The sequence below is a fragment of the Meleagris gallopavo genome, chromosome 3 (assembly GCF_905368555.1).
Source record: "Meleagris gallopavo chromosome 3, MGAL_WU_HG_1.1, whole genome shotgun sequence".
Taxonomy (NCBI): Eukaryota; Metazoa; Chordata; class Aves; order Galliformes; family Phasianidae; genus Meleagris; species Meleagris gallopavo.
This window is the reverse complement of record NC_139406.1, coordinates 91,419,310-91,432,204: the sequence shown is the minus strand read 5'-3', so window position 1 is coordinate 91,432,204 and position 12,895 is coordinate 91,419,310. Positions and strand designations below refer to the sequence as shown.

General features: G+C 37.5%; 1 protein-coding gene across 7 annotated transcripts in view; it reads left to right on the top strand.

Moving 5' to 3' along the window:
- Positions 1 to 8,328, top strand: part of TSNARE1 (t-SNARE domain containing 1) — a 469,319-nt gene extending 460,991 nt beyond the window's left edge. For all 7 annotated transcript variants that reach the window (XM_085221765.1, XM_085221753.1, XM_085221755.1 and 4 more), the window contains one exon: positions 7,390 to 8,328. The gene's annotated coding sequence lies outside the window, so the exon portion shown is untranslated. The remainder of the gene's footprint in view (positions 1 to 7,389) is intronic.
- The last annotated feature ends 4,567 nt before the right edge of the window (positions 8,329 to 12,895 follow it).

The following is a 12,895-nucleotide window of genomic DNA, read 5'->3' as shown; positions in this document are numbered from 1 at the left end:
TAGGTACTGAGTGATTTGCACACTAAGCAGTCTTGGCTACATACTCAAGTGTTTAAGCATCTATCTCCTTGAAATTGTCTTTTCCCGCAACCAGACATATTTTAATCTGAATCAGCATTTTTCTTTCTGGTAGTGAATCCAAGCTGAAAGTCAAATGTCTGTAATTCTCTGTGTTCCCAGAGGAACAGAAGGTTTGCCAATTGATGCAAGCTCATCAGGTCTGCTGTGTAGTCTCTATTAGTCTCCAGCACACGACGTCTTATCTGGCCAGTGTTTTATGTCTCTCATTTCTGTGTTAGCCCGAGTGCTTCCAAGAATAATGCAGCTTATTCATAAGTTCATTATCACTCTCTTTCCTCCATACTGCAGGAGCTGCCAAATGTGTCTGGGAGCTCTGTCCTTCTAGGGAAAAATTAGCAGTGACTGCTCAGGCCAAAAGTTATGTGGCTTGTTTCAGGGCAAGTGAGACTCTAGCACTCTGAAGGTGATGTAAGAAAGAGAAAATTCCAATGTAACCAATGGTACCTCTGTGTTTTTGTATAATGTCTCCAAATTGCCTCCATTATTGTAGAATTCTGATTTAAAAGATGGGGTGGGAGTGCAGCCCCTGCTTATCTTTGATAGCAGGTTTTATCTTTCACTCACTTGCCAAAGAATGTATAGAATATTCACCTTTTTGTTCCAAGTGGCAACAGGAGGATCTATCCTGCCCTGAAATGCCAGAAAATCTAACATATCTGTGCTATATTCTCCTTTTCTTAACTCCCATAAGTGACAGAATATCTCACAGTTAACCTAAGGCACCTCTACACTCGGAGCTGCCAAATCTGCTAAACAGCCCCAAATTGTCTTTCAAAAACAAATAGATTAATGAAAGAAAAGGGCTGCATTTTGTAGTTCATTATAGCTAGCATAGCTTAAAGTGCAAAGAATGCACATGGATGGAGAAAAAACTATGCTATTTTCTTTGGTCATTCAGTGCCATCTGTTTAACATCATTTAGATTTAGATTATTCATTTCTGGCAACATTCAAGGCAACAAAATGAAGTTATAACCCTTCTGCCACTGCTTATCTCACTTTGAGCTTCACTCATCTGCATTTCTGTCTTAGAATCATAGAATATCCCCAGTCCAGGGGGGCCCACAAATATCAAAGAATCATGGAATGGTTTGGGTTGTAAGGGACCTTTAAGATCTTCTAGTTCCAGCCCCTCTGCTATAGTCAGGATACTTCCCTCTAGACCAGGTTGCTCAAAGCCCCATCCAGCCAGGCCTTCAATGCCTTCAGAGTTGGGCATCCACAACGTCTCTGGGCAGCCTGTTCCAGTGACTCACCACCCTCACATTAAAGAATTTCTTCCTAATATCTAGTCTAAATCCACCCCCTTCCAGTTTAAAACAATTTCCCCTTGTCCTCAGGGATTATTGAGTCCAGCTCCTGGCTCCTCACAGGACCACTGCTCTGGGTAGAGTGTTGCAGAAGAACACGGTTCCAGATAAGGTTGTTCAAGTTTCTTACTTGGATGGTCATGAAGGGGACCCAAACTGAGAAGAATTTTCTTTTAGAAGTAGGATGACAGTGATTCTACAAAAACGATAATATGGACTGAAAACAAGCAAGCATGTTTTGGAGGAAGGAAACATCTTTGACTTATGACCTTGAGAAGAAACAAGACCTTACTTTCAATTCTTTTTTGATTCATTTTCTTTCCTGACTTGCTTTTAGATAGTCTTGAAGGAGTTCTTTCCTTAACCTCATTGTGATTGGAGAAAAAGATTGCTTGCTTAGTTATTTCTGGATGTCAGCTTCATATACATCTTTTTATTTCGTACCTTTTATTTGTAATCTGTAGAATCATAGAGTCATTTGGTTTGGAAGGGATCCTTAAAGGTCGTCTAGTCCAGCTCCCTTGCATGGAACAGGGATGTCTATAGTTAGGATAATTAGAGATAGTTAGTCTGAAAAAACCTGTTTTGGTAGACACATGGGATAACCTATATATAATGTCGTGAAAAATTTGCAGTGAGGCCAGTGTTAATAGTCAGTGGTCCAAAGCAGAAGGTATAGAAAAGTTGTTGAAAGCAGTGAACCTCTATGGAGCAAAATAATGGCCAGAGAAAAGCAAGTAAAATGTCAGTGAGTCTTTGGTGTATAACATTAGTTCATATATTTGTGCTTCATTTAGATCCTGTGGGCTCTTGTCAGTATTTACTGGAAGTACTTGTCAGAATCCAATTTTTATACCTCACACAGCTTCAAAAGTATTCATTCAGGGTTTATGTCAACTCTACAACTCAAATAATAAGAATTTAGTGGAGGTTGAAAAGCAATTGCATTTTGGAGTAAATATTGTCATGTTATAGAACTCTGTAATGACTTTTCAATCATATAAAGGAGGGAAGAAGTGTGGTCATTTTATTCCGAAATAGAAGATTTTCCCCCTGTTTTGATCTGATAACATAATGCTCGTGAGATTTGCTACGTACTTGCTTTTGTCAAAGCAGAGCTTGTGATGTCAGTATCTGATACTGCATTTATTCAACACCAGATAATTCAAAAATTCTTGAAGTTTAAGAATTACTTGCACATTCTTGCTACATCCTCTTGCTACATACCTTAATAACAGTACTTGTTCTTAAGGTATTCGAGAAAATTATTCTTTCCTCTTCCCCTCCTTCCTGTATCATCTTTTGTGTGTCATGCCACAAACTTAGAAGTTCAGCTAGCACCATTGTGCTGCTTCAACTTCTATGTGCAAATTCTGACGCTGCTACAGAATTCTTAAGAGGACTGCATGGCCTTATTCGATTCCACATTTCAGTTCAGTGAAGTTGAATCAAAGAGGGTTACTGGGCCACAATGATGCAGTTAAGAGAATGCATGGAAGAAATGTATGGCTAAATGAATATGAAGCAATATACCATGAAGTATGTCATCACTTTCTACCTGGCTTTTTTTCTGGGAAAAAAAAAAAGTTTCTGTGTTATTAGATCTGTCCTATTTTAAGAAGCTGTTGTTAAATTACAGTATAAGGAGAAATGACCAGTGTAAGTGAATAGAACAGCAGCTTTTCTGCTGCGAGCATTGTGCACTAGAGAAATGTCTAATATTTCTATAACGAAAAGTGGGTATCATTTCCTTAGAAAATTAGTGGGAAGGACTGTTTAAAAAGTGATAACTTTAACTGATGGAAAAAGATTACTGAAGGCAAAATCTCATCATTTCACAGTACCTTTGCACAAAGGCCCAGGTAAAAGCATAAGCCTGGGAGATTCACAATGTCAGTAGCGCTGTTCCAAGGCTCATCTGGTGTCTGATCAGTTTTAGATTGGAAGATGCAGGACACACTGTGGTTTCTCTTAGAACTCATTTTGTAACTTCTGTCTTTTGTTCATACTTCTTTTTCTATCCTGAAAAAGGTGTAATTGATCATTAATGTGTATAGTAATATAATGATGTCAGGCGCAGATAGAAACCTTCAGAGGAAGGTGATCAGAAAGGGAAGATATAAGTCCTGAAGCACAATCAAGGAGGAAGAGACTTATTGTTATGGCATGAACTGCATGCAATTGCAGAGGAAGATTATCTGAAAGGGCTAAATTTGATATGAACGTCCAGAGCTGGTGATCTGTTGAATTCTGAACATGTAAGCAAAGCATATAAGCTATGTCTGGTAAATCTGAGAGTTTTCTATAGCTCTTAAAATTAATGTGCTCTGTATACATGTCTTTATTCTCTGATATTACTGGAGACTAGAGGCAGAAAAAATATCAACAAAGTTTTCTGCTCTTCTTTCAGCATTCTCTTGAGGGTTTTCAGAAACAGAAAACTTAGATCCTCATGTCCAAATTGATAAAACCACTTTCAGCCTTGCAGATGAGTTTAGGTTCTTGATCACAAATGAGATGTTGCCAGTGGTCTACTGCTATTAACAATGGAGTACAGTTTATCTGAATGAATGCTCTCAATCAGGGAAGTCCATTGAAGTTAATGTCTATGAAAAAGTCTTATTGCCTGTATAAATTTGAAAAAGTTAGGAGCTATTATTAGAACAAAGACAGAGATCTCATTTGTTTCAAAACAACAGAAGATAGGATCAAGTTGTTTTTTTATTGCGGAAGATTTATCTTCCCATGAGACTAGCTGTTTAATTCACAGGTAGAACAAGCTAGACTAAGTAAAGAGGCAAAGTCTACGCAGCAATCTGCAAAGGAGTAAAAGATGTTTCTCTGAAGCCAAAGAGGGCTGTAGGATGGATCCATAGCTCAGGTCTCTACTGCAGCTTAAATTCTCTTGGTGACGGAAGCAGCTCACCTGCCTGATAACTGTGGTTCCCAGTAAAATGATTGGTAAGCCTGCATGGCAGGATAATTTCATCAGTTTGATGGAAGCGGAATCTTTTCTCATTTATCTTTAATTTTCTGTCTTCTTCTTTTATGCGTGAGAAGAACCAGGTTAGATGTCCTTTCATTGGCTATGATCATCATAGCAGTGATTCACTGATGTGGACAGGCAAAGCCTGAAGTTACTTAAGATTCTACTTGCAAAGTTTCCAAATATCTTCCCCACTGTTATTTTTAATATATATTCTTTTTTTTTTTTTTTGCTAGAGTTTGTAATTTAGTTCAGCTGCACAAACTAACACAAGACTGCATAGTCCATGACTAGAACTCCTAGACTCAGCGTTATTTATTATTACTCATATAGAAAACACTTCATTCAAAATATAAGCATGTGACAGAACTCGGAATCTTTTTCAATAAGTGAAAATAATTCATTTTTATCTTTGCTGAACCAGAAACATACATTAAGTTTGTTAGTTCACGGCCCAGCATGTCTTGTAGCTAGTTTGTGTCTGGAGATCCTCTTGTTACACTCAAGAGCCAAGTCTGTAGTTTATCCATTTCTAATTTAAATGTTTTTAGTGATGTTGAATATTTTCCCTGACTGCAAATCAAGATTCATAATTCCCAGTAGCTTCAGAGTCTGCCAAGAGTAATGGCTTGTGCTGGTAGTCGAGTTTGCTTTCATATCAAACATATGGTGCTCTTTATCTGAGTCTTCAGAGACAAAGCTTGTCCAAAGTCTGCAGGATTTGATTAGGCTGCATTCTTTCTCTCCCATATACAAGAACGTTTATGCACACACATGAACTCACACTCCACTATCCCTCCTGTACATTTATGTTTATATTCACACACATACATTCCTCGTAAGGTGGAATGCCTTTGTGAGTGACTGACTTGAATCAGCCATTTACTTACTGATTGCATGTACGTCACACAGTTGTTGACTGCTTGGCTTGAATGACTGAGAACAGCTCTAAGAAATCTGACTAGTTGATGTTTCTGTAATGGCAGCATGTGGCTAAGGGAACTCAAGAGCCTTCCCTCTACTCAAGAGCCTTTACCTCTACTCAGCACTGGCAAGAAACATCTGAAATGTGGTATCCAGTGCTGCACTCCCAAGACAAAAGAGACATGTGAACATATCTCTCCTCTCCTCTTTTCTCCTCTCCTCTCCTCTCCATCTTTTCTCCCTTCTCCCTTTCCCTTCCCCTTCACCTTCCTGTTTCCCTTCCCTTCCCTTCCCTTCCCTTCCCTTCCCTTCCCTTCCCTTCCCTTCCCTTCCCTTCCCTTCCCTTCCCTTCCCTTCCCTTCCCTTCCTTCCCTTCCCTTCCCTCCCTCCTCTTACTTCTGCTCTTTTTACTAATCTCTTTTCTCTTTTTCTATTTGTTTTCTTTCCACTTTACCTTCAGCCTTTCCTCTTCAGAGAAAGATTTTTAAATGTTAAGAGTGAACAGGAAAGTCAGAATGGTTCCAGAGTGGATAGAAAATTTATATGATTACCATTCACTGTCCCTTTTTCAGAGCCTTTCAACACGTCTAAGTCTAGCAAATCTGTTTTGAATATTTAAAGAATTTCTATTAGTGAACATATACAGCAATATTTATTTGTCCCCAGAGTATGTTTCTGCATCATCCTGAGTATCCCTCTGTAGATAATGCATGTCAATAGCAGCCAGTGAAATCTAAGTCATTCTGAAGTTGATGTTTTTATTCAAGTGACCCTCACCCTGAAAATCTACTGGCTGTATTGATTAGATCTGTAATTAGTATAATAGGAGCCCAGAGCCTGGGGGAATTATTCTCAGGGGGAGACTTTCACACCATAAATTAGCTGAGATGAACTGAGATGAATGTCATCTTCAGAATACTCTTTGTTATTAAAGAGTGTTTCTGTTAGCTCTTTGTAGTGTTTATGTGAATACAAGGCAATATCTTCTATGCTTCGTATTACATGTAGCACAGCACACAAAAGATGTTTCATTTCAAAATATTATTTAAATAATATTTCACTATGAACGATTTTAATAATTGGCATAAATAATATGTGCATGTTGGGCCGACGGGTCTGATCTCTGTTCTTTTTTGACATTGTCTTGATTTACAATAAAGCATAATTTAAACAGGATGCTTCTAAAGCTTTCAACAGGAAAGTTGCTCTCAGTTATGGGTTTAATAATATTAACAGACAATTTTTCCATCTCTTCCCTTTTCTTTGATACCAAGTAGCCAGATTTTCTCACAAAGTATATATATGAGCAAAGAAGTGCAAGCAGAATAAATGCAACCACTACAAAGGTTTGTTTCTAGTTTTAACGGTGATGTTTATTACAGACAGCCAGAGCTGGTTTATAGGGCAGTGAATGCAAAAATACAGTTTGTCTAACCTCAGAAGTCTGTAGTACTTGAAGGTCTATAGTACTCTTTGAGGTCATCCCGGGAGACTTCTGTTAAAGCAATTACAGAAAAACATGTACTTAAAAAATAGTAATATAAAAAAACTTCTCCATTTACATTAGTTGTTTATATTTGTTGATGTAAAGTTTTTTTTCTGTAGACATCTACACATGATATGGTAGTTCATCCTATCAAATGAAAGGGCCTACTGGCTTCTTTGTGAAGAAAAATGGAAAACAGACAAATATTTCTGAGATATATTCTCTTCAGTGAAATACATCAATGTCACACTCCAGCTTCTTAGTGTATATTGGAGGAAAATGTATTTTCAAAACTAAACTCACTGTTCTCAAGGTATGGGAAAGACTGGCGTAGAACACAAAACCCACTCATTTATGTGCTATGTTATAGTATACTATTTTCTTTATAGATTTGATCTGTCTCTACATTCATCTTCTCGACCTGTTGCAAAATTATTTGAGACTAGAATCAGTGAAAATATGCCTTTCTGAGACTGTGTCTACTTCACTCAACTGTGTATTTTGGGATCACCTTGAGCAGTCACCCTTCCATTAGAAACAACTTTACATGTGCAAATCTCTGGGAATCCCACAAATACTTATCAGTTATTCTTGCTTTTGCAGAGTCTGTGATCACCCCGTGAAGTGGAATGGATTCTCAAGGCATTTCACATTCATGCCCTATGTCAGTGTCTGCTTTGCTGATCACGGTGTGTTGAAACTGCTGTAACCAACAAACACTAATTGTATAGAAGAAAAGCTAAGTTTTATGCCATGTATCAGTATAACTGTGAATAAGTTTTCCTGCTTTTTTTTTTTTTTCCTACCCTTAGTTGAAGACATGTTTTACCCAGCATTTTGGATTTTAATTGTGCCACCTTTGTATCTGGGGAATGTTATTTTTTTGCCTCCAGATCTAGTGTTCTGTGAGTTGTAACATATATAGCTGAGAATTTATTGTTTGTGTTTTTAACATTCTCCTCATTTCTAGCTCAGCTCATTAGAAGCTATGAAAGTCAATGTGCTTTGTTTGACTCTTCTGTGATTATTTTTGTATATTTTAAATAGAATCCAGTTCAGATTCTCATTTCTGTGCAACTGCTGCTTTATAATTTGCTCTGGCAAATATGAGCTAAATTATTTCAAAATTACATGAGTAACTTACAAACAATCAGCAAGATACTTATTGGATTCTATAACTGTACTTATTTGATACCAATGTAAGCATAGAACACATTTATTTATTTATAAGAAACACTAGTGAAAGAGCAAGACAAACATTAAGACATACTGTGATCACTTCTTTGAAAATTATCTGCAATGTGTTAAAAAAGTCAAGCAATGCATCTCATGAAAAATATAAAATTCTGTATTTGATTTGATCTCATAGGTTTCAACACATCCACCATTTGGGATTTTGTTCCATTTTCATGCACAATATATTCTGCTGAAAACATGATTGAAAATGTCATTTAAATTCATCTTTAAATGTGTCATGTACTATAAATGCAGTTCTCCTCCAGTAAATAAAGCATTTCAAAGGTGGTTTTAATTAAAATGTCATAGGAAGTCTTGAAGAGAATTTCACAAAATGATATGTTTTTTATTCTTCATGAAAAGTCACATCTTTTACCAAAACAGTGTCTCACCATACAATACAATACAATACAATACAATACAATACAATAATATAAAATAAGCTAGCTCTCAATGAAATGTGGGTTTGGTTACTATGAAGGTTTAGAGAAGAATAACAAATATTAAGCTAGATTCTTACCTGCACAGATTTAAATTACGTGCTTCCTTACCAAAAAGCAAACACAGTAAAGGTTGAGCGCTGAAAATGCTCAGCAAAATCTTGCAGGTACTTAAGCTCATTCAGGGTCAGAAGTGCAAAGCTTAATTAGGTTTGGAAAGGAAACTGAAGTCAGAGTTTTGGGGTTGTTGTCTTTGCTGGGTTTTGTTTGCTTGTTTGTACTCTTTTCATCTATCCAGCAAAGTCAACATAAGTGGATCATTATCATATAATTGTTCCAGTTGGAAGGGACCCTTAAAGGTCGTCTAGTCCAAACACTTGTTATTAAGAAAAGCATAGTAATAGGATGATAGCTTTTTTTTTTTTTTTTTTTCTCCCAAGAAGTTGAGAATTGTTCTGAAATTACAAATGTTACCTGCTGCTCTACTTTACCACAGAGAGTTTGCTGTTGAAGTGGAGCTCCCTGTTTATATCCAGCACAACCTGCGGGCTGCCTCTATCAGCAAAACTGGCGAATCCTCTAGTGATGAAAATGATTTTCATCTAGTCACTAAGAGCTGAAGTGAACCGAGCTCAGAGCTGATTGCAAGCAAATATTTTGAGAGCCTCAAGTTGCATTTGAACAAGAGATTCCAAATGAAAATCCCTGCCCATTCACTAATCCCATTCATTAGAGGCTCAGTGATTACCTCATTAGTATGATGCAGTGTAGAAACTGGTGGAGCTTACAACGAGCCAGCTAACACAGCTGATGGATTTGGCACAAATTACTCAGGTGAAGTATTTCTCTGCTGAAACTATAGATGCTATCTGGCTTAGAAAAAGCATGAAGTGTCCACATCGTAACATAGCATATTATAGACTTTCTTTTAATAGCAAATGCTAGTTTAATATATATATTCCATTATGTTGCTATAACACAGTATGTTCCTGAAGAATGTATGTTTCTGTTCCTTACCCACATCACGAGCACATTTGCCTTCTCCTTCCTCATAGCAAATATATCCAACAAAGCTGTTAAACAGCCATTTATTTTGCTCATGTTAGTGTCCCTTTATATGAAAATACTGTGGGCACACTGGTACAGTTTTTTTCTTTTTTTTTTTTACAAGAACACACAAACAGACACCAAACTCAACACCTCTCAGAAGCAGGAGCTTCAGTTTGGAAGATCTCCCTGAGCAACCATGGGGAGGGGGTTAGTGTGAAAATGGGGAAAATCCTAACAAAGCTGTTTTTCGTGGGTTCTGTAAGCTGGCAACATAGAATAAAATTTAAAAAAATCTTAATGAAAGAAATTAAAAGCAGACATAGCAGAAACAGAGCAAGCTAAACACCAAATTCAATTATTAAGTTGTCGTGTCCTCTTATTTAGAAGAGGAATAGGAAATAGTTTTTGTCTGTAATGCCTTAAGGGCAAGTGTGAACAAGATAAAAGAGTTCTGTATGGCATGTTGGTTATGTCACCTAGATAAGCCATTTAGAAGCCAGCAAAATTTCTCAGATCTAAGGTCTTTACAAAGGTGGGCTCTTGCCCAAAGACAGGTCTGTAAAGGTGTCACATCTGGAACAACTGTACCTACCATTAATCGTTCAAATTTTTGACCTTTTGGCAATACATTTTTTATAAGATCCATAAATGTATTGTCCTGAAAATATGATTGCTTAAGCTAACCAGAAGGAAGTCCTGAGGAGCATTATATGTTTTAACCCACACAGAGCTGGACATAAAAGCATTCTACAAATTCACCTCAAGGTTCTGTATCACCTGGCATACAGTTTCCAACAGTAGACATAAATAAGCACCTAAAGAATGGAAAGTGTACCTATGATCATTTCTTCCTAATAGTCACTCAGTCTCTATTCTTAATTTCTCCATGATGGGGATTTGATGAATTGATGTTTAGACTAAATGATTTTAATGTTTTTTTCCAATCTTAATGATTCCATGATTCTTTGATTTCCTGATGGGTACTGTGTGTTGTGTAGGAGAAAGGAATTTCACAGATCTGCTACTTACTATGAAAACTAATACACAAACAAAACTCTCTCTTTTTTCAGTTTAAACTTGGGCTCCTACTGCTGTCATGTAATGTGTTTTTCTCAGAGGTCTTTACTATGAGAGTGGTCAAGTGCTGGAACAGGCTGCCCAGAGAGGTTTTGGATGCCCTATCCCTGGAGGTGTTCAAGATCAGGTTGGATGGGGCCCTGGGCAGCTTGGTCTAGTATTAAATGTGGAGGTTGGTGGTTCTGCCTGCGGCAGGGGTGTTGGAGATTCATGATCTTTGAGGTCCCTTCGAACCCAAGCCATTCTTTGATTCTATGATTCTATTTCTTCCTTCCATCAAAAAATGTGGTTACCAATCTGTCTTAATACACCCTTGCCATCCCATCCTGATTTTTCAGACCTCTGTTACATACTCTCTAGCACATGAACATGGTGTGAGCAGGATCAGCCAACTTGTCCTTTTCCTTTTTGAGTTGGATAACTTGCTTTGTCTCCCTGACTTACTCTTACAGTCAGTTATAGAGAGATCCTAAACAGTAGCTTTAAACTATATGCCTGATTTTCAGACAGCTATTACTAACTGGAAGGAGTTCAGTCTGTTCTCTGTGTTGTTTTATGGTAACAAAACATCTCTTATCTCTTGAATATGGCATATTTTGATCCAAAGTCAGTTGAAGTTATAGGAAATAAAAGATGGTCTATTTTGATCATCAGCTCTGATAATTTCTTAGGCGAGTGCTGGAGAAAGAGGAATGGCAGTGATTGATACAGTTCTCCACTTCAGCACTTCATGCTTCTAAGAACATACGGAGAAAAATTGGAGAACAGTAGGGCAGGTCAGCACATCACTCCCTAACAACTTATTAATCTACAGTTTTGTAGGGTCTACAAGATACTGAAAATGGTTGCAATTCATCCATTTGGTATTAGTGTGTTAACCCAAGTAATTAGGTGCAGCCTCTTCCAAAGCAGCAGCCCAGAGCACATTAATGATCCCGCACATGGCACCTGAACCATGTTTCTCAGGCTTTCATTCACCACAGGCTACCACTCTGTGAAGCTGAGTGGAACCTAATTAGACTACAAGGAAATATGGCTATAATTGGTCTGGAGCAGCTTAGTAAAATGTAATAAGGGAGTTTAATTGGCTTCTTTTTTGTATTACTGATTATAAATTTTGTCATTTGCTGTGGACAGTGGGCCAGCTTTTCTTTACTCTGCCATGGAAAGAATATGAATAAAACATACGATGATGAGAGGTAATCTGTTTGACAATTACACGCAGAAATGGCAAACATTGATAGTTTCACAATAAAAGTCAGGTTTCCCTCAATCTTGTATGCTGCTGACAATGGAAATGACTATTTTAAGAGTATCAAATGACATTTAGGAAAGAAATTAAGTCACTGCTGTTTTGTAACCTTAGTTCTAGTGAATTATAGCTAATGCCAAGTCTCTGCTTATCATAGCTAGCAATTGCAGGAACTTGCACAAAAGTAAATAAAGACTTACCAAAGTGAACATGTTAGGTTTTTTTGGTTGATAAAAGCAGAGCAAGGAAGCCCCCTATGGTGACATTACAGGAAATGTGTAAGAAATTGAATATTTAGAAGATTTACTGTAGTAATTTCTCTACTAACTATGCCGGGATTTAGAAAGACCTCTTCACCTCACTGTAACACTTCTGTACCACCCTTCCCACGGTACAGCTCTTACGTGGCAAAGAGGTACACTTTGGACAGACTGTGAGATACAAATGACGTTATTAAAGCTTTATTACTTCTATCTGATGTACAGTATAGAGCTGATACATCTATCAGAGTCACACTTTCCCTTTCAGCTTGAGATCACCTGAAATTGATCAACTGGCTATTCGAAACAGTAAACCAAAGCCTTGGAAATCACATCTCTAGCTTTTTGACTGAATCGATAGGATTGCTAAAATCTACATTGGAAGGCCTTGCAGACCCTGGAGTGAAAACAACTTTTTCCAACAAAGGTTTTTGTAAGATTAAAATAGTTTGATGGAGCTCAGTGGCGTGAGAGATTACTACCATCACCTTAATGCCATTCAGATGGTAGAATTCCTCTCACCTTGCTTTCCTAAGTGTTAAAAACACTTTTTTTCCAAGCACCTCCAGTGAGAGAGCCTCTACCAGCTCCCTGAGGAAATTACTCCATGCCCCAATTGAAATCACTTTTGAAAATATTTTGCTTGAATTTTCAATTTCCTGATTACAGCTTCTGCCTGGTTGCTTTGCAACCTGAAGTCATCTCTCCCCCCCTGGAATAACACCAGTACAGTAGGCAATAGTGAGTACGCTCTGGACTGAGTCTTTTTATTTCATGGGAAAATGTCACTAAGT